Source organism: Bombyx mandarina, chromosome 22 (assembly GCF_030267445.1).
Source record: "Bombyx mandarina strain Sakado chromosome 22, ASM3026744v2".
NCBI lineage: Eukaryota > Metazoa > Arthropoda > Insecta > Lepidoptera > Bombycidae > Bombyx > Bombyx mandarina.
The window spans coordinates 14,617,947-14,645,927 of NC_143228.1; the positions used below are offsets into that span (position 1 = coordinate 14,617,947).

General features: G+C 40.8%; 1 protein-coding gene and 1 long non-coding RNA gene across 8 annotated transcripts in view; one reads left to right on the forward strand and one right to left on the reverse strand.

Moving 5' to 3' along the window:
* aus (argus) overlaps positions 1-27,981 on the forward strand; it is a 133,061-nt gene that overhangs the window by 25,756 nt on the left and 79,324 nt on the right. The gene's annotated exons all lie outside the window — the stretch shown is intronic.
* LOC149500384 (uncharacterized) lies at positions 19,539-21,540 on the reverse strand. Its single transcript, XR_016325105.1, has 2 exons — positions 20,098-21,540; positions 19,539-19,988 (listed from the first exon to the last, which is right to left on the reverse strand). It is a non-coding gene; the product is annotated as an uncharacterized LOC149500384 (long non-coding RNA).

A 27,981-nucleotide genomic window follows, 5' to 3' on the forward strand; every position in this document is an offset into this window, starting at 1 on the left:
AAGGAAAACCTAATCGGGCAGGCGTACCCGATAGTAAGTGTGCACCGTATGCACAGCGGTCGGGACAAGTTCCCGTATAACATGGTTCTCGTCGCGCTAGAACCTACTCCGGAAGGCAAACGGATCGCCTCAAGTCTCCGCACCGTTTGCGGTTTATCAGGGGTCACCGTCGAGGCCCCACACAAAAAAGGCACTCCCGGGCAGTGCCATAGGTGCCAACTTTATGGCCACTCCGCGCGCAATTGCCACGCGCGTCCGCGGTGCGTAAAGTGCCTCGGTGACCACGCGACAGCCGACTGCTCGCGGGTCAAGGAGACCGCGACCGAACCGCCGAGCTGTGTGCTCTGCCAAAAGCAGGGTCACACGGCCAACTACCGCGGATGCCCCAAGGCCCCGCGGGAGCGTCTGGCCAACGCGCCACTGAAAACCGTCGGCCCAAAGACTTCGGCGCCCCGCGCGCCGAAACCTGCCTTCGTGCCGGCACCGGTGCCCACCGTCTCCGCGTGGGCAAAACCGCTGCCGCTCACGTTGGCAGGGAAACCACCGGCACCCCAGCCCCTGCTCGCGCCGCGCCCCGCCCTCGCGCCCGGTCCCGCGCCTCGCCCCGGCCCCGCGCGGCCTGCCGTAAACGATTTTTCAATCGTGCGGGATTATATCGCCGCGATAAATATAGATCGCATGCGCTCGTTCGCCGACGCCATGCGCAGGGCGGTCACGGCCGATGACCGCCTATACGCGACGTTCGACCATATGGACGTCATCGAGTCCGTCCAGCGTACGCTGGCTTGATTACCGGTAATCAATGGCCAACAACGGTAGGGTAAAACCGCGTTCCTTAAAGTTAGCATTTTATAATGCTAACGGACTCGCGCGTCAGCGCGACCAAGTATATGAGTTTCTCCGTGACAATCTCATCGACATCCTTCTGGTGCAGGAGACCTTCCTAAAGCCCTCGCGTCGCGACCCCAAAGTCGCGAATTACGTCATGGTTAGGAATGACAGACTCTCCACCCGCAAGGGCGGGACTGTCATTTACTATAGGAGGGCCCTGCACTGCGTCCCTCTCGATACTCCCTCGCTCTTACATATCGAGGCGTCAGTGTGCCGCATCGCGCTGACGGGACACCAGCCGATCGTCATCGCATCCGTCTATCTCCCCCTGACAAACCCCTCCTGAGCAGTGACCTCGAGACACTGCTCGGTATGGGGGACGCGGTCATCCTGGCAGGCGATTTAAATTGCCACCACACTAGGTGGAACTGCCATCGCACGAATGTGAACGGTAGGCGTCTCGACGCGTTCATAGACGACCTCACATTCGAAATATTCAACCCCCCGACCCCCACGTGCTATCCGTACAACACCGCGCGTCGTCCGAGCACAATAGATCTGGCACTGCTGAGGAACGTAACTCTGCGCTTGCGCTCCATCGAGGCAATGTCAGAACTCGACTCAGACCACCGACCTGTAGTCATGCAGCTCGGTCGCCCACTCAACCGCGAACCAGATACGAGGACCATGGTGGATTGGAAGAAGCTGGGCACGTGCTTAGCTGACACCGCTCCACCAATCCTCCCTTGCGGCCCGGATTCAACTCCATCCCCCGAGGATACCGTCGAATCCATAAACATCTTCACTGATCACGTCTCGACGGCGATCATAAGATCCTCGAAACAAGTCGATGTGGAGGACTGCTTCCACCGCATCAGACTTTCCCCCGATCTTAGGGACCTCGTAAGAGTTAGGAACGCGGCAATCCGGGCCTACGATCGATATCCCACGGATTCAAACCGGACTCGGATGCGTCGCTTACAGCGGGAGGTCAAATCCCGCTTAAGCGACGCCCGAAACGAAAACTGGGATAGTTATTTAGAAGAACTCGCGCCCACTCACCAAGCATACTGGCGACTAGCTAGGACCCTCAAGTCCGAAACTATCGTCACTATGCCGCCTCTCGTACGCCCCTCAGGCCAACCACCGGCTTACGATGACGATGACAAGGCAGAGTTGCTGGCCGATGCACTGCAAGAGCAGTGCACCACCAGCACTCAACACGCGGACCCCGAACACACCGAGTTCGTCGACAGGGAGGTCGAGCGCAGAGCTTCCCTGCCGCCCTCGGACGCGTTACCCCCCATTACCACTTCCGAGGTTAAGGAGGCGATCGATAGCCTACAACCACGGAAAGCTCCCGGCTCCGACGGCATCCGCAACCGCGCGCTAAAACTGTTACCAGCCCAACTGATAACGATGTTGGCCACGATATTAAATGCTGCTATGACGAACTGCATCTTTCCCGCGGCGTGGAAAGAAGCGGACGTTATCGGCATACACAAGCCGGGCAAACCGAATAACGAAACCGCGAGTTACCGCCCCATCAGTCTCCTCCCGGCGATAGGCAAATTATACGAACGGCTCCTTCGTAAACGCCTCTGGGATTTCGTATCCGCGAATAAAATTCTTATAGACGAGCAGTTTGGATTCCGCGCCAGACACTCGTGCGTCCATCAAGTGCACCGCCTCACGGAGCTCATCTTACTAGGGCTGAACAGGCGGAAACCCATTCCGACAGGAGCCCTCTTCTTCGATATAGCGAAGGCGTTCGACAAAGTCTGGCACAACGGTTTGATATACAAACTGTATAACATGGGAGTGCCAGACAGACTCGTGCTCATCATACGAGACTACTTGTCGAACCGTTCGTTCCGATATCGAGTCGAGGGAACGCGTTCCCGGCCCCGTCACGTCACAGCCGGAGTCCCGCAAGGCTCCGCCCTCTCCCCGTTACTATTCAGTTTGTATATCAATGATATACCCCGGTCTCCGGAGACCCATCTGGCGCTCTTCGCCGATGACACCGCCATCTACTACTCGTGTAGGAAGAAGGCGTTGCTTCATCGACGACTTCAGACCGCAGCTACCACCATGGGACAGTGGTTCCGGAAGTGGCGCATCGACATCAACCCCACGAAAAGCACAGCGGTGCTCTTCAAAAGGGGTCGCCCTCCGAACACCACGCTGAGCATCCCTCTCCCGACTAGGCGCGTCAACACCCCCGCCCCCGCCGTTCGCCCAATCACGATGTTCGACCAGCCCATACCGTGGGCCCCGAAGGTCAAGTACTTAGGCGTCACCCTCGACAGTAGGATGACATTCCGCCCCCACATTAAGACGGTACGCGACCGTGCCGCCTTCATTCTAGGACGTCTCTACCCGATGATATGTAGGCGAAGTAAAATGTCCCTTAGAAATAAGGTGACACTCTACAAAACTTGCATACGCCCCGTCATGACCTATGCAAGTGTAGTGTTCGCTCACGCGGCCCGCATACACCTAAAAACATTTCAAATTATTCAATCCCGTTTTTGCAGGATAGCCGTCGGAGCCCCGTGGTTCGTCAGGAACGTCGACCTCCATGACGACCTGGACTTAGAGTCCATCAGTAAGTATCTTCAGTCGGCGTCCATGCGCCACTTCGATAAAGCGGCACGACACGAGAACCCTCTCATCGTGGCCGCCGGTAACTACATTCCCGATCCTGCGGACAGAATGGAAAGCAGTCGACGTCGCCCAAAACACGTTATCTCGGATCCTCCCGATCCACTAACGGTGCTTTTAGGTACTTCAAGCACCGGTCACCGTTCTCGTCGAACCCGTCGCTTGCGACGAAGGGCTCGACGAGTAAATTAACTCTCAGACACAGCCCACTGAGTTTCTCGCCGGATCTTCTCAGTGGGTCGCGTTTCCGATCCGGTGGTAGATTCTGCGAAGCACGACTCTTGCTAGGGTTCGTGTTAGCAACATCGTCAGGTTTGAGCCCCGTGAGCTCACCTACTAAAGTTAGGGTTACGCTGACATAGCCGCTAGGGCTATCAGCTTAGGTAGGAAAAAAAAAAAAAAAAAAAAAAAAAAAAAAAAAAAAAAAAAAAAAAAAATAAGACAAAAATTCTATATACATATATCGGAACAAAGCAACGCTAGTTAACTCTAGTAATGTTTCGTACTATTCACGTAACAGCGAGATAACGTTACGTCTGTAGGAGAGCGTCAACATTTTCGCTCGATTTATGGTTGCTCAGACATTATATCGATTAGCATTTGGGTCGTTCGAGGGCCGTGGTCGCTCACCGTGACGCTGGGCCCGCTCGTACAATACGAACGAAAAAAATATCCGCCTTTTGTCTCGCCCCCGACGCACTGACAGCAATTAATGTTTTATTTCACCTTTATACAGTGCCGGACAGGGAAATTGACCTCGAAACATTAAGAAAATGCCTCGTAGAACGAAAATAAAAATGTTTCGTACTGAACACAATTGCTTATGATATACTAGTGTAACCGGGTCACGCTCTGTGCGCTTAGTGCGGGTTTTTTTTATCATTCTCGATAGCGTAAAAGTTAAATCAAATTTGTATAGAGTTGAAACGTTTGCCTACGTTTGCCGCTAGGGGCGCTGTTCCAACTGCATACAAATTTGAGTTAACTTTTACGCTATCGAGAACGTTAAAAAACTCACACTAAGCACACTAGCGTGCTTTTAGTAATTGTATTTAAAAAAAACATCGAATTATTGAAGCTGCTAACCACCTGATACCTATATTTTCTTTCTTTTTCATATTTATTCTTTATTGTTGACAGAGAATAGATATCGACTAATCAATATTAACATTATAAAATTGCATAGCAAAAATGAGCTTGTCTCTTTGACAGCAGTAATCCAAAGACAGATCGACAGTAGATTTTATTTATTATTATAATTATATTTAGATTTTTTTTCAGTAGATTCAAAATAGTAGTAGTAAACAAGCTACTTCATTTAGAGACTTCTCAAAGGAGGACTTACTTAGGTTACCTAGGTTCTTATACTTTTTACTTATAGGTTCGTTAAAAATTAGACTTGACAAATCCAAACAAGTCCAATCTTCGAACAAAAGATAGAGTCGCGTTCAAGAATATGATTTTATATTTATTTATTCTCTCCAAAACTGAAAGTTACGATAACGACCCAGACACGAATCCATTCATCACATTCATGCTGTCACATCAGACTTTTCCTTGACCAATAACAAAACATTTTCGCATTTTCCTTAAACTAGAAGATAGACAGACCAAAAATGATAAATAAAGACATCCGAATGGATCGAAACAATGTAATAATGAGCCTGAGCCTTAATACTTAATAAATAGTCATCAGAGTCAGAACCGTCAGATTACCGTTTGTTTCGGCAAAGCAATCCCGGGTACCGGTCACTAAGATTCGTAAATGAGAAGCTGATATACTATATTAACACGGGATATTAACTTTCGAAATATCAAAAATTCCAAATAATTTACCTTATAATCTATAAGATCATAGGAGTTATAATACTTTTATTAGCTTCATACGTATGCTAGTATGGATGTATGTAACCGAAACTTTGAACTTTATTTTGATCCCCTTCAAAACGTCGGATTAACTCGAAATTTGGCATACTTAACAAGGACCGATGACAATTCAATATTTTAAGCAGTTAAACCACTTATCTTCACTAGGATAATCAGGATTAGCGATTTTTGTTGGGACTTTTAACAGCTCTTCTATACTAATATTATAAAGAGGAAAGATTTGTTTGTTTGTTTGTTTGTTTCGAATAGGCTCCGAAACTACTGGACCGATTTGAAAAATTCTTTTTCCATTAGAAGCCGACATTGTCCCTGATGAACATAGGCTACTTTTTTAAAAAAAAAAAATATTTTATTTTTTTGGTTTCATGTGTGTTTTAATGTTTCCGAAGCGAAGCGAGGGCGGGTCGCTAGTCCACAATATTAACAATGCCTAATTCAACCGCTTCAACCTCAATAAATTAATAGCTTATTATTGACATGTTGATATTAAACTGTAACACCATAATTAATAAATAATAGTTTAAAAAAAAACACTATTGTACAAAATCCAGCTAAAAAATAGAAAATAAATTTATTGTTGCACTATTTATTGCACTGGTGGTAGGACCTTTTGTGAGTCCGCACGGGTAAGTACCAACACCCTGTTTCCGCCGTGAAGCAGTAATGTGTTTCGGTCTGAAGGGTGGGGCAGACGTTGTAACTATATACGAGACCCTAGAACACACATCTCAAGGTGGGTGGCGGCATTTACGTTACAGATATCTATGGGCTCCAGTAACTGCTTAGCACCAGGTGTCTGTGAGCTTAACAGGATGGGTACCGGCGACGGCGAGCCATCGGCGCGCACTGTGCGGTACCGTGGGTTTCGTGGAGTCGGAGTGGTGGGGCTCGATGGGGTTTAGTCGGTAGTCGTTCTGCGGGGCAAGTGCTTCGCGCGCCTTTTTCAAGGTGTAGTCTCCTGTGAGAAATTGGGGGAGGTGAAGGACCTCGGCCCTTCTCTTCTCCCCTTCTTCCTCTCAGGAGGCGCCGGAGTCCGACATAACCCGGTCCGTTACCCCCCTCGACCGGCTATCCGTAAATGGATTCCCCAGAGTTAAAAAAAAAAAAAAGGTGTCTGTGAGCTCGTCCACCCATCTACGCAATAAATATGAAATAAAAAAAATTGTAGAGAAAGCGTGAAGTGCGTGTATGAATAGAAAGATTATATCATTTTAGAATAATATTTCTGGCTAGCCACCCGCTGTCTGTGCCGTACAGATAATATAATATCGACGAACAAACAGATTCAAATCTTACCCAATATTCATAATCAGCTTAAAGGATTTAAGTCATCTACAATATAAGTCTAACAAGTGTATCTGGCAGCAGCTTAAGGCTACAACAGAATTTGCTACGATTTTGCAAGTCGCAGACATAATTAAAAATACTTTTACGATTTCATTTCCCGTTTACTGTTTTCAAATCGAATGCTTTCCATTTTTCTTGGTCACGGATGACGGATGTCGTTTCAATTAGGGCTTAAGATTAAAATTGATGAACTTTATATTACTACTTAATATATTAAATTGTAATTTTAAATATTAAGGAAGTGAAATTTTCTTATATGGGCTGGCCATATATGCCGTAGGACTGACAATCGCTGGAGCAGACGGGTTCTCGAGTGGAGACCGCGCAGCGGAAGACGTAACGTGGGACGCCCCCGGGCTAGGTGGTGCGATGACCTCCGCACGGTGGCCGGCAAGAAGTGGATGAGGAGAGCCGCAGACCGGGCTCAGTGGTGTAGACTGGGAGAGGCCTATGTCCAGTAGTGGACGACTGTGGGCTGTTGATAATGATGATGATGATAAAATTTTCTTAGCACTGTTATGATTTAAAATTGGATGAAACGAAAAAAGTGACATAAAAAAGAGAAATCCATTGCATTTAGCGTGTGAATGAATGAGAAAGAATACTTTTTAAAGATTCACTTCTATCGTCTGATCGTTTTATTCATTATTTTGATTGATTGATAAATCAAAAATATGTACATTACAAACTCAACGTTTTCAAGTTAGGAATGTCCCCTTTGTTATGAATAAACAAATGAAACAGAATGAGTATGCTCAAATATAATTAACAAAGACATTGACTGCGACCGAGAATCGTATTCGAAGTCTATATATACTGTATACTCTGTGCAAATACTATAAGTCTCTAACCGCCATACCAACACTGGATATGAATGTATTAGCAATACCTTTATTGTTAAGAAAACATCAAACTAAACACCGTTTGTTAATTACCGTAATTTTATGCTTATTTGTTTATAAACATATTACCCTATTTTAACTGCACGCCACTGTAATAACGTTACTAATAGAGTAATAATAAGTAACCGCCCACCTGCCTCGTAACGGAACCCCAAAATGGTACAGTTCAGATATCACAATAACAAACAGGAAATTATTTTTAATTTGTATCGCCTAACAAACCTTACACTATCATGGCCGTTTCCGTTCGTCACTCGACTTTCATTTCAATGATAAAGGACGAAACTGTATTGTCTATTTGTGTTTTGTGTCGTAATAACAACAAAACCAACACCCTGTATACAGGAAGCTATTAGATAAACAATTAAAAAAGAATCGAGGTATGGTTTTGTTATTATTCTTATTTTTTTAAAAGAGGTCTTAATTACAGGCAGACGCTCGTACAGCCTACACAATGGCGAATGAGCACCATTGCCGATAGTAATCAATGCCTAGGACACCAAGCTGCAACATATTCACTTTTCAGAACTCGTCTAAAGAAAGAATGAAAATAGCTCTCAAGAAAAATCGTAAAGATAATCTGATTGATATCTAGAAATTCCTTTCCCGAGCCTGCGGACAGAATGGAAAGCAGTCGACGTCGCCCAAAACACCTCATTTCGGATCCTTCCGATCCACTAAAGGTGCCTTTAGGTACCTCAAGCACCGGTCACCGATCACGTCGAACCCGTCGCTTACGGGTGGCTCGACGAGTAAACGAACCCACAGACACAGCCCATTGAGTTTCTCGCCGGATCTTCTCTGGGTCGCGTTTCCGATCCGATGGTAGATTCGGCGAAGCGCGGCTCTTGCTAGGGTTCGTGTTAGCAACGTCGTCAGGTTTGAGTCCCGTGAGCTCACCTACTAGTTAAAATTACGCTGAAATAGCCTCTCAAGGCTATCAACTAAGGCAGGAAAAAAAACTGCCAATTGAACAAAACGTGTCCAATGAGGATGATGATTTCAGTAGCGGCAAAAACAAAGCAAAAGTACCGCGTAACCAAAGGTTCCAAACTTTTTTTTGAGGAAGGGTTCACTATGTCCAAAGACGCTTCTAGTTTCACTAGAAGGTGGGCGAGCACAGGCTCAGACCAGGTTAGAAACTATTAAGAAGGATAGGGTTATCGACGATCCGTCCAGCCCTATTCTGAATACAATCTACATGCTCAGAGCACATAATCACAACCGATGGCGCGATTAGATCTTTTTCTAAAAGTTTATTGATTCAAACGGATTGTTCCCCTAACGCACATTCGTAATACCCCGGAGATAAGGGGGTCGATACAATAGCACTACTGAATATCTCAGTACGTTTATATTCATACAATTATATTACTATTGCAATGTAGGTACATTAGTCGACTTTGATACTTGTATAATGCTTAATAAGTCCCATATAAGTGTCGCCCATCTTAAAAATGTGCTTAAGTTTTTGGTAATTCAGGTTTCCTTCAGTACTAACATGCAATTTTTTAATATCTACATTTTTTTATATTACATTCATTTAAGTATTTTTTTTATTGCTTAGATGGGTGGACGAGCTCACAACCCACCTGGTGTTAAGTGGTTACTGGAGCCCATAGACATCCACAACGTAAATGCGCCACCCATCTTGAGATATAGATTCTAAGGTCTCAAGTATAGTTACAACAGCTGCCCCACCCTTCAAACCGAAACGCATTACTGCTTTACGGCAGAAATAGGCAGGGTGGTGGTACCCACCCGCGCGGACTCACAAGAGGTCCTACCACCAGTAAAATTTCAATTTCATTCAATTTTGTAATGGTTGAATGCTGGCTAATAATAATCTCTTAATGAGTTAAAGCACGTTCCAATTTTCACCTTCGCCAATTCTAGTTTTAGTTAGTTGTCATTTCTCTTGCCTATAGAGCCGGTGGACTTTTTCTTAATAAAACGTCCAAATTACTTAATACACAATTGACAACAAATACTCAGTTTACACCCCATTTGAATAAGGACATGTCATAGCGCGTGGGAGGCGTCGTGAGTTTAATTCCAAAGCCTTAGGTGTGGGAGGAAATGCGTTCTTGTATTATATGTTAAGCGTCAATGCATTCGGACTAGGAGAAAATACATTCAACTTTTCTTTAGTGCGTAATGTATTGATAATAATAATAATATTATAAAGAGGAAAGATTTGTTTGTTTGTTTGTTTCGAATAGGCTCCGAAACTACTGGACCGATTTGAAAAATTATTTTTCCGTTAGAAGCCGACATTGTCCCTGATGAACATAGGCTACTTTTTTTATTTATTTTTTTTGGTTTCATGTGTGTTTTAATGTTTCCGAAGCGAAGCGAGGGCGGGTCGCTAGTTGATAATAAAGAACTAAAATGGAAAGCGTAAAATGAGAATCGAGAATCACGATACTGGCTGAATAATATCGATTTAAAAATAACAAAGGAACATGTTTTTCCCAATTTTCGTTTTTAAAACAACAGATACCTCTTTTCAAAGCTCATACTAATGACCTAAATGTACTAAGGGCCTCGTAATCCAAAACCGTTAACAATACTATGCAAACTTAAGGACAGATACAGTATTTCCTTCGATTTTTTGGGGTCGTAGAAATAATTAAAACTACTTATAACACGTCCGTAAAATATTCAAAATTTTGGAAATAATATGGTCACATTAAAAAACGCGCCATCAAACCTTAAAATTAGTTTTAATTAAGCACAACTACAATACAAAGGCGTTACGTGAAAAGACTGATACGAATGCTTGCAAATGTTTGATTAGGAAATGACTTTTAAACAAAAATAGTTCTCTGTTATTAATCTGCAATCAAATCGTAGATTATAAACAGATAAGCTGTTACAAAGACAGAGACGGTCAGAATCAATTGTCTCTACTAATGAAAGGATTTATACAAAACAATAGTTTAGTGAAGAGTTCGCTGCTGAACTGTTCGGGATTATCGTAATTTTGTAACAAAAATATTTAGTCTTAATTTCCCATGTATTTTACACCCTGATATAAATGATAAAAATAACTGGCACCCTGCTATTTCAAACTACACGTCATATTTACTAAGTACTTTTGGGATTTGGCGTGTGACGAAGTTACTTAGATAGGGCTGGCACAGAATTTGTTATCATGACAATGATTTTTTTTGAGAGCGTCGTATAAGTACGTAAATAAGTAAGTAAGTAATTAAATATTGTTGACAAATAAAAATTTGTTGAAAGCCAAACGAAGTAGGGGTCGTCAAGTCAGGAGATGGGAAGATGACTTGAAACAGACAGCGAAACCATTCTGGCTGAGAGTAGCAAGAGACAGGACCCATTGGAAGGAATTGGAGGAGGCCTATGCCAAAAGGCACACCGAACTTAGGGACCTCTTGTAACTCTATGTTTAGGAATAAAAAGGCTTATTATTATTATTATTATTAAAGATTTGCTGACAACGAAAGACCCCATACAAGAATACCACAGCGGCTTTAGTAGGTACGGATTCCCACCACCTTATAAGTCGAAATATCCATCTATCCAACCGAAAATTTAGTGGCAGTAAAGCATCATATGAGCTTGTAGGGGTAGAAACCATCACCCTGCCTATTTCTGTGGTGAAGCAGTAATGCATTTCGATTTGAAGGGTGGGGCAGCCGTTTTATTGCAGAACTGAGACTTAGAATTCATCTCTCAATCTCATCTCATCCATATGGGTGGCGGCATTTACGTTGTTGATGTCTATGGACTCCGGTGATCCCTTAAAATTGAATGGACCGTCAGCTCCTTCCATTAGTCTTAAATACATTACGAGCTAGAACTGAAACATTCAAAACGAAAAGCAACCCCACTAAGCAATCAAAATTTAAATCTAACATCGGTTGTGCATAATATATGCATCCTTAAACATATCATCAAAGAAATCATATTAGATTGTACAGTCACTATTATATGCAGTCACTATTATACCCATTTCATATTACAAGTATTGCAAGAATCATAAAAAAAATCGGAGTAAATTTTTTGTATATTTGTTTACAAGCAGGTGACAACCCTACAGCGTAACTTCAGAGCGTCTAGCCTCAAGAATAATATACTGAAGTCTGACATCCCGTGGGTGCCATTCATTGATATACTCCTACACAACATATTATACCGTATCCTGAAACTTTAGTCTGTATCGCTTAATTGTTGTCATAGTTGAACGAAACTTTCTAATTCACCATAAGCCTTTATAAATTAATGTACCCAGTGGCAGTGGCCTTGCCTTTTGTGCGAGAAGGTCGCATGTTGAAATCTCAGCTCGCACTGATTAGATTAGAAAAATGTTTAATCATTATCGGGGGTATCATTCCCCTACAGATTCGTAACGAACATTAATGAAGTTAAAAAAACGTCGCCTGTAGACCTGTATTGTGTAAGCCGAAGCGAATATGCCCGAGCTTAAATCTACAGATGACATGCAGATACATTTTACAGGCAGATACATTTTTTTCTGCGGAAATCATTACTATTTATTGTCATTATTATTAGGGAGTCCAACTCCATACCTATGCTCTTCAGGAGGACCGCGAGCTCCGCGTAGTAATACGCGGAGTTCCGAAGGAACTCGACATAGAGTACGTCAAGGAGGATCTGACCGCTCAGTCCCTCCCGATAGTAAGTGTGCACCGGATGCACAACGGACGCGACAAAAAACCATATAACATGGTTCTAGTCGCACTAGAACCAACCCCGGAGGCCAAGAAAAAGATCGCATGTCTCGCGACAGTATGTGGCCTATCCGGGGTTACCATTGAAGCCCCCCATAGACGTGGCACTCCCGGACAGTGCCACAGATGCCAACTCTATGGCCACTCGGCTCGGAATTGCCACGCGCGCCCCCGCTGCGTGAAGTGCCTCGGCGATCACGCCACGTTAGATTGCTCGCGAGTTAGGGAAACCGCGACCGAACCTCCAAGCTGTGTCCTATGCCTTAAGCAAGGGCACCCCGCGAATTACCGTGGATGTCCTAGGGCTCCGCGTAAACGTCTGACCCACCCAGCCCCCCGTACCGTCGGCCCAAAGACTTCGGTGCCTTCAGCACCGAAACCCGCCTTCGTACCGGCTGCAGTTCCCACCGTCTCGGCGTGGAATAAACCGCTGCCGTATACGAAGTCGGGAACACAAACCGCACCCCAGCCCCCGCTCGCGACACGTCCCGCGCCGCAGCCCCTGCTCGCACCTCCTCCCGCGCCCGCGTACCGTCCCCCGCAACCCTCAGCCGTCAACGACTTCACGCTCGTGCGCGACTTCGTCACCGCGGTCAACTTCGACCGTCTGCGATCGTTCGCAGACGCGATGCGAAGGGCGGTAAACCCCGAACAACGGCTCGCGGCCGCGTTCGAATACATGGACGTTTACGAGTCCGTGGCCCGTACTTTCTAAAATCACCGGTAATCAATGGCGCAAAACGCTAGAGAGAAACCATATTCCCTTACGTTAGCATTCTACAATGCTAACGGACTCGCGCGACAACGCGATCAAATTTACGAATTCCTCCGCGACAATCTTATAGATATTCTGCTAGTGCAGGAGACCTGCCTGAAGCCCTCGCGTCGTGACCCGAAAGTCGCGAATTACGTCATGGTTAGGAATGACAGACTCACCGCCTCCAAAGGCGGGACTGCCATTTACTATAGGCGGGCCCTGCACGTTGTCCCTCTCGATACCCCCTCGCTCTCACATATCGAGGCGTCAGTGTGCCGTATCTCGCTGACGGGACACCAGCCGATCGTCATCGCATCCGTTTATCTCCCCCCGGACAAGCCCCTTCTGAGCAGTGACATCGAGTCACTGTTCGGCATGGGAGACTCCGTCATCCTGGCAGGCGATTTAAATTGCCACCACACTAGGTGGAACTGCCACAGTTCAAACATAAACGGTAGGCGTCTCGACGTGTTTATAGACGACCTTACCTTCGAAGTAGTCGGTCCCCCAACTCCAACATGTTATCCGTATAACATCGCGCTCCGTCCGAGCACTATAGACCTGGCACTGCTGAGGAACGTAACTCTGCGCTTACGTTCCATCGAAGCAAAGGTCAAATACCTAGGCGTCACCCTCGACAGAGGGATGACATTCCGTCCCCACGTAAAAACGGTACGCGATCGCGCCGCGTTTATACTAGGACGACTCTACCCAATGCTTTGTAGACGAAGCAAACTGTCCCTCCGTAACAAGGTAACCCTCTACAAAACTTGCATACGCCCCGTCATGACGTATGCAAGCGTAGTGTTCGCTCACGCGGCCCGCACCAACTTGAAACCCCTTCAGGTTATACAATCCCGATTCTGCAGGATAGCCGTCGGAGCACCATGGTTCCAGAGGAACGTGGACCTCCACGATGACCTGGAGCTCGACCCCGTCAGTAAGTATCTACAGTCGGCATCGCTGCGCCACTTTGAGAAGGCGGCACGACATGAGAACCCTCTTGTCGTGGCCGCCGGAAACTACATACCCGATCCTGTAGACCGTTTGGTAAACCGTCGACGTCGCCCAAAGCACGTCATCACGGATCCTCCTGATCCATTAACGGTATTTTTAGGCAATACAAGCACCGGTCACCGTCCTCGCCGAACCCGTCGCTTGCGACGAAGGGCTCGACGAGCGAATTAACCCACAGACACAGCCCACTGAGTTTCTCGCCGGATCTTCTCAGTGGGTCGCGCTTCCGATCCGGTGGTAGATTCTGCGAAGCACTGCTCTTGCTAGGGCGGTGTTAGCAATTCTCCGGTTTGAGCCCCGCGAGCTCACCTACACAAGCTAGGGTACGCTGAAATAGCCTCTCAAGGCTATCAGCATAGGTAGGAATTAAAAAAAAAAAAAAAAGGAGTCCAACACTCATATAAATATTAGCCTATCCATTAAGTACATGTATTTTCTATATGGATATCAAGTTTCAAGTCAATCGAATACATGGTTCGGTAGTTATAACGGAACATCCGTAAAACCCACTGTAGATTTATATAATACTAGAGGTCCCGCAGTAGTCGAAATTCGACTATAATTAATTGGAATTGTAAGTTTGTACACTATTATGATTGTATGTTATACTTCTATAATCACAAATTTCGCCAAGACTACACTATAAAAAATATTAACAAAGACAAACAATATTTAATCTAATCTCAGTTTGACAACAAAAAGAACAAAAGTTTGACAATAAATAGTATGCATGCGTGTGTGCGTCAAATACATGGCATGTAGTGTGTGTATTGTTTTCTTTATTGATTTAATGTATCTTTTATGCATTATTTAAAAAATATATTAGCATTGTGCACTCCTTCTCTATATTCTCTATAAGTGTGCAAAATTTCATACTCCTCCGTCCGCGCAATTTTCGTAAAAAGGATACAAAGTTTTTGCTTCACGTATTAATATATCATATTAGTATAGATTCGTAAATACTGGTGGAAGACTGTATCATGTGACTTTATACTTCAAGCCAGAATCCGTGACTACCCGCGACAGAAAGAATGATGGTACTCTCTATAATATTAGTTCGGTTTTCATTGCGCGTTCCGATTGTTTGATTGTGGAAATCGTTCGTGAACACGCGTTTGGTATCAACGCGTAATGTAAAACAAACTTAAGAAAGCGCCTTTTTTATTGGTAGGTATGTGTCAATTGTATAATAATTACCAAAATAAAAATTTTGGCAGCCTAGAAGACTTCTTACCCAATGTAATCAATTGCTTGACCGTGGAAGTCATTCGTGAGCATAATTATGTTGAATACATGTTTCATTACAAAAATTAGTACCTACCTGCGGAATTTGAACACTGGGATACTCGTAGCGCTGGATATTAGGTAAATAGGGTACCTTATCTTTTAGGCCACGTTGACTTTAGAGAAGAAACATACGATGAAACTTGAATTGTGAATTCATTATTGTATTTATGATTAGATACGACAAAATCTTTTTTTGACGTGACAACGTCTTATAATTCAATGGAGCCGGCTGCACGCACAAAAAAACATGACTCGTGCGGCGTTACCTCGCTCTGAGGCGTTCCATTTAAGGCTTGAAGTGCAAGCGAGAGCGCGCAACCAGCGACAAAGAGGCACAATCGGCCTCCACGTTCGGCAGCGTTCGACATCTGTCTCTCTCCTACTTGAGTGAGCGATGCATCCGCGTGAACAGCTGCTATACAATAATACATTTACATGTTTTCGTCAAGTATGAAGTTCACTGAAAAGTGAATGTGGTGGCAATTGTTTATAGCAACGATAATTGCGATAATTGAAAAATGAAACCATTCCACCAATATTTTCTTATGACGTTGTCACGTTCAACTATCGTCAGTAAATCGACTTTACAGACAACCGGCTTTTTTTTAAATAAGCCCTAATCACAAATAAAAATATCATCTATTACATCGATACTATTTATAAATCATATATCCACCACGATACACTGACACAGATGATATAAAGAACTGTCTTCGTAATTCTTAAGCCTCGAAAGCCATTACGGCTCCCCCCGGAGCTACCCGACAAAAACCAGGTTGCACCTGACATCAGTAATTGATATAGGGAACCATTAATCACTTTGTATTTTGCCGTATAAACTTTATTGTTGGGTAAATAATGGAACGCTAAGTTTGCTTTAAATATTTACGTCCTGGGTTTGTGGGATTTTGTCTATTAATGGATGTTTTGTATGTAAACATACTTTGAAGCTTGGTCCAAGTTCCAAAAACATGAATAGACAGTTTTTCAGAAAAGATAATTATGAAAAGATCGAATATCAAATGTGTGAAAAATACGAAGTTCTACCCTTCAAGATATAACAAGCCAATGTAGACATCATTACAGTAATAAAGACTCGGGTGACGTCATTCGGAAAGAAAATTTTAAGTTACACAATTAATTACAAAAATTTGAAGATTAACTACAAATACGCTTTGTAATAATACTAAATCATTTTTAATAAGAACGTGATTGAAAACGGACTAATTCTTGAGGAAATCTCTCCCTAATACCGGAAAGGTTTTCTTCATAGCCTTACCTCAACTTTACGAATAAAACGCGCCTAAAACATAGTAAGTTACGAAAACAATTAACACTCATTCCAACCATCCCTGTTCTACTATTGATATTGAAACAATTGTGATTATTAGAAATTCATTTTTGTGTACATAACATCGAGATGCTCATCATAATCAGAATCGGCTCACAGTCGTCTACTGCTGGACACAGGCTTGTCTCAATTTACACCATTCTCTTTCTCCCTCTCTCTCTGGCTCTCCTAGTTCTCCTACTCAATTTTTCTCTTTCGGCTTAATATGAAGGCTAGATTTTCCAATAATCAGATCGAAACCATACAGCATAGAAGATTAAATATGAAAGTTTCAAAAATAACTTCATTGTTTCACTTTTAAAATCGATCGGGCCATATCTTTCATTGAATGGCATGATGATTGAAAAATCAGTCGTAAACGAAATATGACAAAAAGACAAAGTATAAAAGAAAATGAAATATGAAAATAATCCTTAAATCCTACCGTACAATTCTGTGACGTTTTTTGAAGTGAAACTTCTTTAGAATCGTTAGGTGTGATTTCAAACTCGATGACACGTAATAATGATATGTGAAGTTAAAATATCAATTCACAGAGGGCGCTACTTCATACTACAAAAGATAATTTACAATTATTTCAATCAGTTTCGAGCTCGAGAACTTGTATCAACTGTGTAACATCTCATCATCGCGATTCAGGAATTGTTGAATTTACGCGCAGCGACATCTGTTGATAACAAAAGAGAAATTTTCTCTTGCTAAATCATACTTACCTGGTGTAGAGATACCGTGATCATGCAGGCGGTTCGCCCAGGGAGAGGCTGCTCCATTGCACTGCGGAGTGGTTGGTTGTTGACCCTTGCGATTATTCTTATTTTTTATAAGTTTCACTTTTACCGTGTGTGACTTGCACACACACACATTTTTTTTTATCTGTAGTCTTTTTCGTTTCCGTTGACTGAAAAGCGACAAAGGAACATTATTATAGACAGTAAACTTGTAAGAGTACAGCATCAAGTGTGAGCGGGCCCTACCCTCGATCACTCTTCATATTAATGTAGTTGTTTGCCAGAATGATGAATGGTGACATAGCAAAGCACTTTGTTGGCAAAACCTTATTATTATTATTGTTCTTAGAACAGAGTATTGTGAGCATCATTTGTTGCTTAAATTTGTACTCATTAAGCGTATTGGAAACTGGTATGTAAGTACCCTATTTCTGTCGCAGTAACCTTTCATTCGTTTATAGAAATTAGAACCTTTTTATACATACACATACTCTTTTTACCAATCTAATTGAATCCTAATATGTCTTATGACGAGCTTTAAGCTGTCGTAACTGCTGTTAGGCCCGAAATTTAGCAATCCTACCTCAAAAAATCTTCTTTGAAGTATATCTTCTTCACAAGTCTACCTTACAAGTGCGCGTAATCTAGTGTAAGTATCATGTTGCCTTGTTTGATTTCCTAATGATGAGTTAAGAGAGAAAATGATGATTGAACCATGAGGCGTGAGCGGTCATCAACCTGGCAGTAGTGATTCTAAACCCTTTTTTTCTTTCAGCTTCGCCCTAACGTGTAGGTGAGCTCACGGGGCTCAAACCGGAGTGTTGCTAACACTGGCCCTAGCAAGAGCAGTGCTTCGCAGAATCTACCACCGAATCGGAAACGCGACCCACTGAGAAGATCCGGCGAGAAACTCAGTGGGCTGTCTGTGGGTTAATTCGCTCGTCGAGCCCTTCGTCTAAGTGACGGGTTCGACGAGGACAGTGACCGGTGCTTGTAGTGCCTAAAAGCACTGTTAACGGATCGGGATGATCCGTAATGACGTGATTAGGGCGACGTCGACTGTTTACCATTCGGTCTACAGGATCGGGTATGATTCTAGACCAAGACACACTCGATGGAGCTAGCAATGAAATAACCAAAGACGACGGCTCTAGTTTTATATGATTGTCGAATTTTATACCTTAACTAAATACATATAAAGCTGATATATGTTAAAAAAAAAAAAAAAAACGAAGTACAAAAAAAAAATTCCCTCTACACTGATTAATCGGCTTACACTAAAATAACTAAAAGAAAGAATATATAATAACAATAGAAAAACTCCTAAGCAAATTTTAATCGATAAGATAACAACAGAACCTTTGTGTTATCCTCGAATTCGCAAGTCGGGTACAACATTACGTAACTGAGGTCGATTATGTACTGCTTTGAAACCGATACGTCGCACAGTGGGTCGATTCTATGATTTTAGTGACTTAGGGACCAACTTTGTTTTTTTATAAAAATTTTTATGTAGATAGATAGAGCTCGTTAATCTCAATAATAATTGTTTTGGGCAAAAATTACAAAAACTTTATAGTTTGGTCAGAAAAATGTGTTTTGTGATTTTTTTGTATGGAGCGGGTCACATTAAATTAAATTCCTGCTAAGTACCGCGAGGTCCCGCTTTGAAACTTTATTTTCCTTATACCTTGTCTAGTCTACTATCATTTGATGCTATGAACATGTGCATAAAGTTGCAACTCTGCCAAATAAATAGATCGAAAAAAATTAATAAATACATAGAATAAAAACCTTTATATTTTTTTTCGTAAGTGCTTTTAGGTTAAATTTGATATGGATTAGTAAGTAAGAGCACGTAATAATACCCATAATTACATAATACCTAACAACAATACATTTAGTAGGTCTCTAATTATGCAATATCTCTAAATATTATATATTTTGTTTCACCTTTCGATCTTTGGGTCAGAAAAAGAAGATTTTGTAAAATATCCTCATTAGTCGACGTTCTACTTCTCATTATTGAATAACAACTCTCTGTATATTTCCGAAAATCTTTATTGCGAGCTTCCGCTGCCTCTTCCGAGAGTTTACCTATACGAATGGCACCAAAGTTCTTCATTATTGTATATCACTGCCATGTGCCAACAATTTATGGATACTGGAAGGGATATATAATACCAGGTATATAAATTAACATACAATACTGCAGTATATCTAAAAAATTCGGAAAAATTGGAAACGCGCTCTCCAGATGCAACAGAGTGAAGAATCACGTGAAACCTCTATTAAATCTTTACGTATTCCTTTATGCGGGCTGTTTCTTCTGCATCCCTGAAAAATCTTCTGGCAGTATTGCCATCATTGGTTGTTCTTACTCCTTGCTTGACAACATCTATAAGTAAACCGCATTCCTTTTCAAACGCTTGCTGTATAGCACTTTTTCTGGTTGTTATTTTTTCTTTGTCATCGCCCCTTGCAACTCCATTTCTTGAAGTCCAAACGATAAGACGTAAACAAAAAAAGTGTCATTTAAAAAATTATCTCACAGGAAACTACATACCATGAAAAAATTGTGAAGTAATAAAATTATATTTACCGATATGAAGTAAGCACTCCATGCATCTTATCCAGGCATGTAAAGATGGCATTCCACACTGGAATATTTCTTCATTGTTTTCTCTTTGATAAGCAAGTCACTCCAAAAAACTGACGGTTTTGCTTTGCAAATATCACAGACAGCAGAAAATGTTTCTGACAAATATGAGGTTATTTTGCCGTCTATCATCATCATGTGCAATTGATGCTTAACTTCAACTTGTTTGATTTTTGATGGCTGAAGTCTTTCTATTTCTTCTGTTATGCTAGCTTTTATAATTGTCACTGTTGACTGCGTTTCTTTTGTAAATTTAAACATTATTGGACGGCAATAAAAAGTTGATGAGGGTAGGTCGTTTTCCCAAACAATTATTCCATCAAATTTCTGAAGCCTTATAGGAACTAGACTGACCATGAAAATAGTTGAATCATCAAACTCTGTTTCAGTTTTTTGTTTATAATTACTTTGACCTGGGGCTCTATCAAAGCCTATTTGCTTATAAGCAGTAGCTCTCTTGCAGACTCCAAATCTGAAGTAATCACATCTAAAAGCCTATATAGCGCCAATTTTAGTAATGCTTGCATTTTAATAGCAGCTCCTTCTTCAGTAATAATTACCTCGTCTTTCCCTGGATAACATTTGGTCTTTTCTTGCTTAATTTTATATTAAGAAGGGTATAAATCAGACCCATTTTCACTTGCTGCTTCTCTTAGGTTTATATACTGCCACTTCATTTAAGTGAAACTAATATTGCCTCATCGGGAGAATATGGACTACTTTTCACTTTACTTGTAATTAAATACTCCTTAACTTTTTCTAGATCTTCAGGGTGATTTGACAAGTGGTTCATAATTTCTCCTAAATCTTCATTTCTAGTGTTTCTCAAACTAGCAATTGTAGTAGCTTTCATTTCATCCGGGGATAACGAAAGCGATTGGTAAATTTGTTCAATGCGTCTTCGTTTTTGCCTGGATCCCAGTTCTTCAAAAGGTTTTCGAGGTGCAAAAATAGATGTCGAGGCTTCTGTAGTACATTTGAGAGTGGTACATTTTCAACATCTTCAGTATTAGAAATCTCGAGCCTTTCATGTGCAGTGTTGATAGCTTCAGGTATCATTCCTTCGGGCCAGTTTATTGCACATTCTAACCAATCATATTTTTTTCTTATAAACTGTGCTAACATGCGACTACTTCGTTTCCATATTGCACTTATATTTGAACAAAATTGCGTACAGAATTTTTGGAGCTCAACATTTTTCTCTTCGGTCACGTTTATTTGATTTTGTAGGAATTGAAAGAGTTTTTTATTATCAGACAGCGACTGTAGTTGCTCTCTTAAAATCATAATTCTAAATTGTTAACAAAATTATCAATTATAACGGAAACAGCAAGATCACAACGACAATCACAAGATGTTAGTTGTAGTACGAATAAACGAACACTAGTTAGTATATAATAAACATGGTCACTTTATACTTCCAGAGACAAACAAATGTTTACTATATTTTCTACTACCCAGTAATGGCTGCTTAACTAATTATCCTCATTAAATAATGTTAACTATCCTAATAATTAGAGAGATTGCTTAATTAGAGACCTACTAAATGTATTGTTGTTAGGTATTATGTAATTATGGGTATCATTACGTGCTTTTACTTACTAATCCATATCAAATTTAACTTAAAAACACTTACGAAAAAAAATATAAAGGTTTTTATTCTTTGTATTTATTAATTTTTTTCGATCCATTTATTTGGCAGAGTTGCAACTTTATGCACGTGTTCATAGCATCAAATGATAGTAGACTAGACAAGGTATAAGGAAAATAAAGTTTCAAAGCGGGACCTCGCGGTACTTAGCAGGAATTTAATTTAATGTGACCCGCTCCATACAAAAAAATCACAAAACACATTTTTCTGACCAAACTATAAAGTTTTTGTAATTTTTGCCCAAAACAATTATTATTGAGATTAACGAGCTCTATCTATCTACATAAAAAAAATTATAAAAAAACAAAGTTGGTCCCTAAGTCACTAAAATCACAGTATCGACCCACTGTGCGTCGCCGCGTCGGTCACAACACATAGGTACATATAACTAAACGAAGCCACGATAAAATATACCGGTATAGAATATAAATAATTGATTCATTCTTTTTCTATGACACGCTCTCTATTGTCTTCATTCGCCAAAATTTAATTAGGACATTCAGTGTAATATTTAGAACAATGCCAATATAATTAGAATATTATTAAAATGCTAATTGCATAATTTCGGTCTCGTTACGCGATGCCTCTGCAATTACCTCAAGGTTTTGTATGATATAATTTTTTTTGTGTTTTTTGTGTTAAAACACATAATTTCTTCATTATTACACATAATGTAAAGTAAAAATATTTATTTTGAATTTTTTCATGAGTTAAATACCATTTATATTATATATAAATTTAAATAAGCTGGTGTCGACTGATGACTGAAATGCGACAGCCCGATAATATATAACAAAAATGCCTATTCAGCAATCAACTCTTTCGCTATACATTAATGTAACCCGAATGAGAAATTAAAAAAATATTATAAAAATGTCAAGTACAATTGTTTTACAGTATACAACGGCCCTTATCCTATAAATACCCGATAGGACGACATAAATCTAAAGTACAAACAAATTACAGTTTATCATAATAATTAAACTAAGACCTTTTTTGTTACTTAGATGGGTGAACAAGTTTACTGTCCACCTGTTGTTAAGTGTTTTTCAAAAGCAATCGAAACAAATTTATTTCACTAATTTCGAATAATATTTTCTAATTACTTTAAGTAAAATAAAAGTATTTTTCTTACGAAGTCCCACAGTTCATGATTATGTCTTAGCAATCGTATTTTAGTATACCTAAGCTATTTTCGGTAGGCACTAGGTACCTACATATAATATATTATAACTAAGTTTAACACAATGTATTTCTATTAAGTTAACATATGTACAACCTCTAGTTGATAGGTCGTCCTGAACAGGGACAACATTCCCTGTTATTATTCATTTTATCATTCGCATGTTGCGTCACGCAATAAGTTTTAAATTTAGAAAAATAATTAGGATTCCATGTTTCTGAAATTCAGTTTCATATAATTTACAGTAGTCCAGTGTGAGCGATTTCACTGTCTACTTTATAGCGCTTGTTAAATTTGAATCTCTCCAAATTGTCAACGCTTCATAAGCAGCGTATAACCCAAAATATTGTCGAAGTAACGATTTATTTTGAAAATATTGTGTGTATCGTCTTGTGTTGTAAAGAGCTGTTGCATTGAGTATTCTCTCGTCCATACAGATATTGTTATTGATCGGCGCGTTCCACTTGTGAACTTTGTATTGCGAGCATTCTAGTAAGTGGAGGTCGAGATTTGTAAATTCTACGAATATATAAATTGCAAAGCTTATTAGGACGATTGTTGGTTGGATTCTTTCACGCACAAACTACTGGATCGAATTGTGTGAAATTAGATTATGTACTTATAGCTTGGATCATCAAATGCAGAATATTGGTTCTCGCTGGATCTTCTCAGTGGGTCGCGTTTCCGATCCGGTGGTAGATTCTGCGAAGCACTGCTCTTGCTAGGATCAGTGTTAGCATCACTCCGGTTTGAGCCCCATGAGCTCACCTACTAGTTAAGGTTACGCTGAAATAGCCTCTGAAGGCTATCAGGCTATTAGGTAGGAAAAAGGCGGAATATATATGTACGTATAATAAATACGGCAGTGCATTCGCTGACTCGTGATTTTGCGTACCAGCAGATCTAAAAATCGTCTAGTAATTTGACCAGAGAATGGCAAAATAAAATATTTACCTGAGAATACGCAACGCATTAAATTATTTCTCAATTAAAAATCAAAACAATACAAATTCTTTAAACTACATATTTTATCTATCTCCAACATTATTGTCCAGGCAACATTTCGTAACATCGGAACATTCTTTGGCATTTAAAATTATTTGCATTTTTCAAGTAAACACTATTAAAACCATTTTTGAAGTCGCACTCAATAGCACCAAGTGGAACATAAGTTATTTCCCCTCCCTCGTTAGCAAATCCTGTAGCACTTTTTTGACGTCTGTTGTAGGGGGTCCCTAGCGATTCGAGTGCTTACAAACACATACATTCCGACAATCCACAGTTGAACCTTAAAAAACAAACAAATACAATCCAAAATCGAATGGCACATCTAAAGATTTGAGAAGTAAGCGTATCGAACTCGTCTTCCTTATGTTGAAAACGATAAGGCTTAGAATCGTGTAGAAATTTTACGAATTTATTTTCTTTACATTGTCTTCTCACTTGAGTTGAGTATCTGACAATGAGATCTTCGTCATTTAGGCAGTCCTCTTGTATATTAAAAAATCGTCGGGCTTCATTTTAGTTGAGAATATTTGAGCTATTTTTGTATAACATATTGGTTTTGATGAATCATCAGCTTCTGCCTTGTGAATATTTAAAAATTATATGTGTATTTATTTTTTGTGTTTCACATAATTTCTACGCGCACCCTCGCTTATATGCTCTGTATAGATGTTATTGGCACCTCAAAAAATGTGTTGTCAAGCTTGGACAGAATTGTATAATAAACGCCTAAACCACTGAAACGATTTGACCAAATTTAGTATCGAAATAATTCGAACCTTCGAGAATCCTGGAAAAGAATTCAAGATACCTTTTATCCCACTTCTGAGCACGGGTTTCCCCCTCTCCTATACGATATAAAGTTTAGTAGACATGCGTACACTTTTATTAGGTTTTTTATTGCTTAGATGGGTAGTCGACCTCACAGCACGCTTGGTGTTAAGTGGTCACCGGAGCGCATAGACATTAACAACTTAAATGCCACCATCCACCTTGAGGATTGAATTCTAGGTCCTAGTTTTACAGTACAACGGCTGCTCCATTTTTCAAACCAAAACGCATTACTGCTTAGCGGCTGATATAGGCAGGATATTGGTACTTACCCGCGAGAGCTCATATAACGCCCTACTACCGCTAAAATTTTGGTTGGATGGATGGGTTTTTCGACTTATGAGGTGGTGGGGATCCGTACCGACTAAAACTGGTGTGGTATTCCTGTACGTTGTTCTTTCGCGATCAGCAAATCAACCCTAGCAAGAGCAGTGCTTCGTTGAGTCTACCACCGGATTGGAATCGCAACCCACTGAGAAAATCCGGCGAAAAACTCAATCGGCTATGTTGCGCGGGTGCGATGGGTTCCAAGAGAACGGTGATCGGTGCTTAGAACGCCTAAAAGTACCGAAAATGGATTGGGAGCATAAAAAACGAGGTGGAAGACTAATCGTGGCAAGCCATGCAACTATGTCAAAGGTTCGAATCCCGCAGCTAACGATTTATATGCATAGCAAATCGTTACCTGGAATATGTTCACGAACGGTGAAGGAATAAAATCATGTCACAAAAATGGAATAGTTTCAATTTGCTTAGGTACTGGTAGTGCTGAAGCATTAGGATGTATTGTAAGATCGCACGAATACGTGCTAGTCGTATTTCTGTCGTTTAGAAGACAGGCGTTTCGATTTGCAGGCTAAAGCAGCCTTCATACAAATCAGTTGAGATTTCGACCTTTTTATCTCAGAACGTCTCAAAGTGGGGGTTCATATTCGTAGTGTCTATGGCGTCAAATAACACCAAATGAGTAATAAGGTCTTTTACGCATAAAAAAATGCCTTTTCCCTATTTACGCCATTTAAGCTCGTAATTGAAATGAGTTTAAAAAAAATACAAGATCATCTTCAGAATTTGCGACGTATTCCAAATTCAAATGAAGTTTACCCAGGCCTCGTTCTTCTAAAAGGTTTGACATTACCCCTGTAAATAATACGAACGTATCCACGAAAAAATATTGTCATTATAATATTTAAAAAGACAATAAGTCCAAAAGGTTCCGAGTAACACCTGCTTGCGGCCTATCGGTTCGGCCCGAAGGCTGAATCGGTGCGGCCAGGGATGTCTGGGTCAAACCAAAAATAAATTTAAATTAGGCAGGTGTAGGGTTAACCACGAACGAAAAAAAAATACAAAAATTCTCCGAATTATGTTTGTTATGATGCTAAATATTGAAGTAATTTCAAGCAGATCTAGAACATTAAAAATTCGACTGCAATCTTAAATATATTGTCTACGTAGATGTATCAAAATTGTAATCATGTAAAGTCGGTTTAAGCGTGTAATATGGAATTGGCTATATATACAGCTGTAGGGTAGCTTTTTTTCCTATATTTGTTAATTTCAGAGCCAATACTTATTACTCAAATTTCTGGTCGAAGTCAGTTTCTTCATTAAATATTTTGAAATCGTGCTCTTTGAAATACTTTGAATAAGAGAGATGTTGAATGTGGAACGTAGATTTATTTTCAAAATTGTCTTATTATCAAAAATAATAATCAATAAATTTTTGGGGCTTACTCCTTCAATGTCATTTTTGTTCAAATCCGCCGGAACTGAAATATATGAGTTTATGAGTAAATTTCATAATAAATTACAGATAATATGTAGACGTAGTGCTCACAAACTTCTACATTTAGATTTTAAACAAAGTGTCACAGTTAATTTATCAACATTACAATGTGATGGGCAGGTGAAAGCGAGGTACCCCAATCGAATACCCTTGTTTGAACAATAAATACAAAACCGCATTCGACCGTTGCAACCTTTTCGATACTTCAAAGGGTTGTTGGGGTCGATGCGTGTTTTTAAGCAACCTCGAAAAAGGATGAGGTTCTCAACTCGGCTGTATTCTTATTGTGCGTATTACTTAAGAATATTTTTTATGATTAGTTTTTATTTGAAAACTCGTGCTCCTCATGTGGTCCCATTAATCAAAATTTAACCAATACTTTTTGAATGATCCCTAATAATGCATATTTAATTAACTTCGACTACATTTATGATATTCTCATTTGATTTTGTTAAACTATTTCGTACTCTTTTAAAGATTTATGATAAATATTTAGCATAATAAAATGAAAATCATAGAATGAAAAACGGATGAAGTAGAAGAAGAAAAAGCATGGGTGAAGACACCGAAAGAATGAACAGAAATGGATCTCACTATGCTCCAATAAATATACTACAGGAGACAACCCAAGGAGGGTTGACGTCAGGCTGACGGGCGGTTGTAAAACTCGTCCCAAATCCCTATGCAACGTGATAAAATGTCATGCAGTGCCAACCCCACATAGTGTGGAATAAGAGCAAGAAGAAGAAGATCTACAATAACTCTTTAATTGGACTTAGACGCTGTATTTATTTAGCATAGTCAAAAGAGAACAGTTCTCAATCTTCCTGGTGCTGAGTCGTTGCTAAAAACTCATGGCCTATACCGTGTTGTTTTCACACACATCAATGCAGGAGCTCACGGCCACCGAGTTACAAACATCATAATCTAAATGCCGCCTTGAGGGAAGGGGTTAGAGTCTTAATTGTGTTGTACAACAGCTGTCCCATCTTTCAAACTGAAACGACCGTTTTGCCGCAGAATTAAAAAGGATGGTGCTTACCTATGCAAGTTTAAAATACAAAACTTTTTGTTATTTACACTAATTCTATAATTTGCGATGTCGCATACTTACCGTTCACGTGATAATGGGTAATTGAAACGCAAAAGTCCTATTAACCTGGTCTGCAAATTTACCAACAACATTCCCACAAAATTTTGTTCTAAAATGCTTCTAAATTCCGATACCCGCACGGACACATTATAAACTCATCAGACTTACAGCTTGCATCAACATTTAATTAATGCTAGCACAGAGGGCGCTGGCTGCGGGAGCGATTAACGGAATCCATTTGTCAATCGGTCTTACTGACTATTCGATTAGAGAGG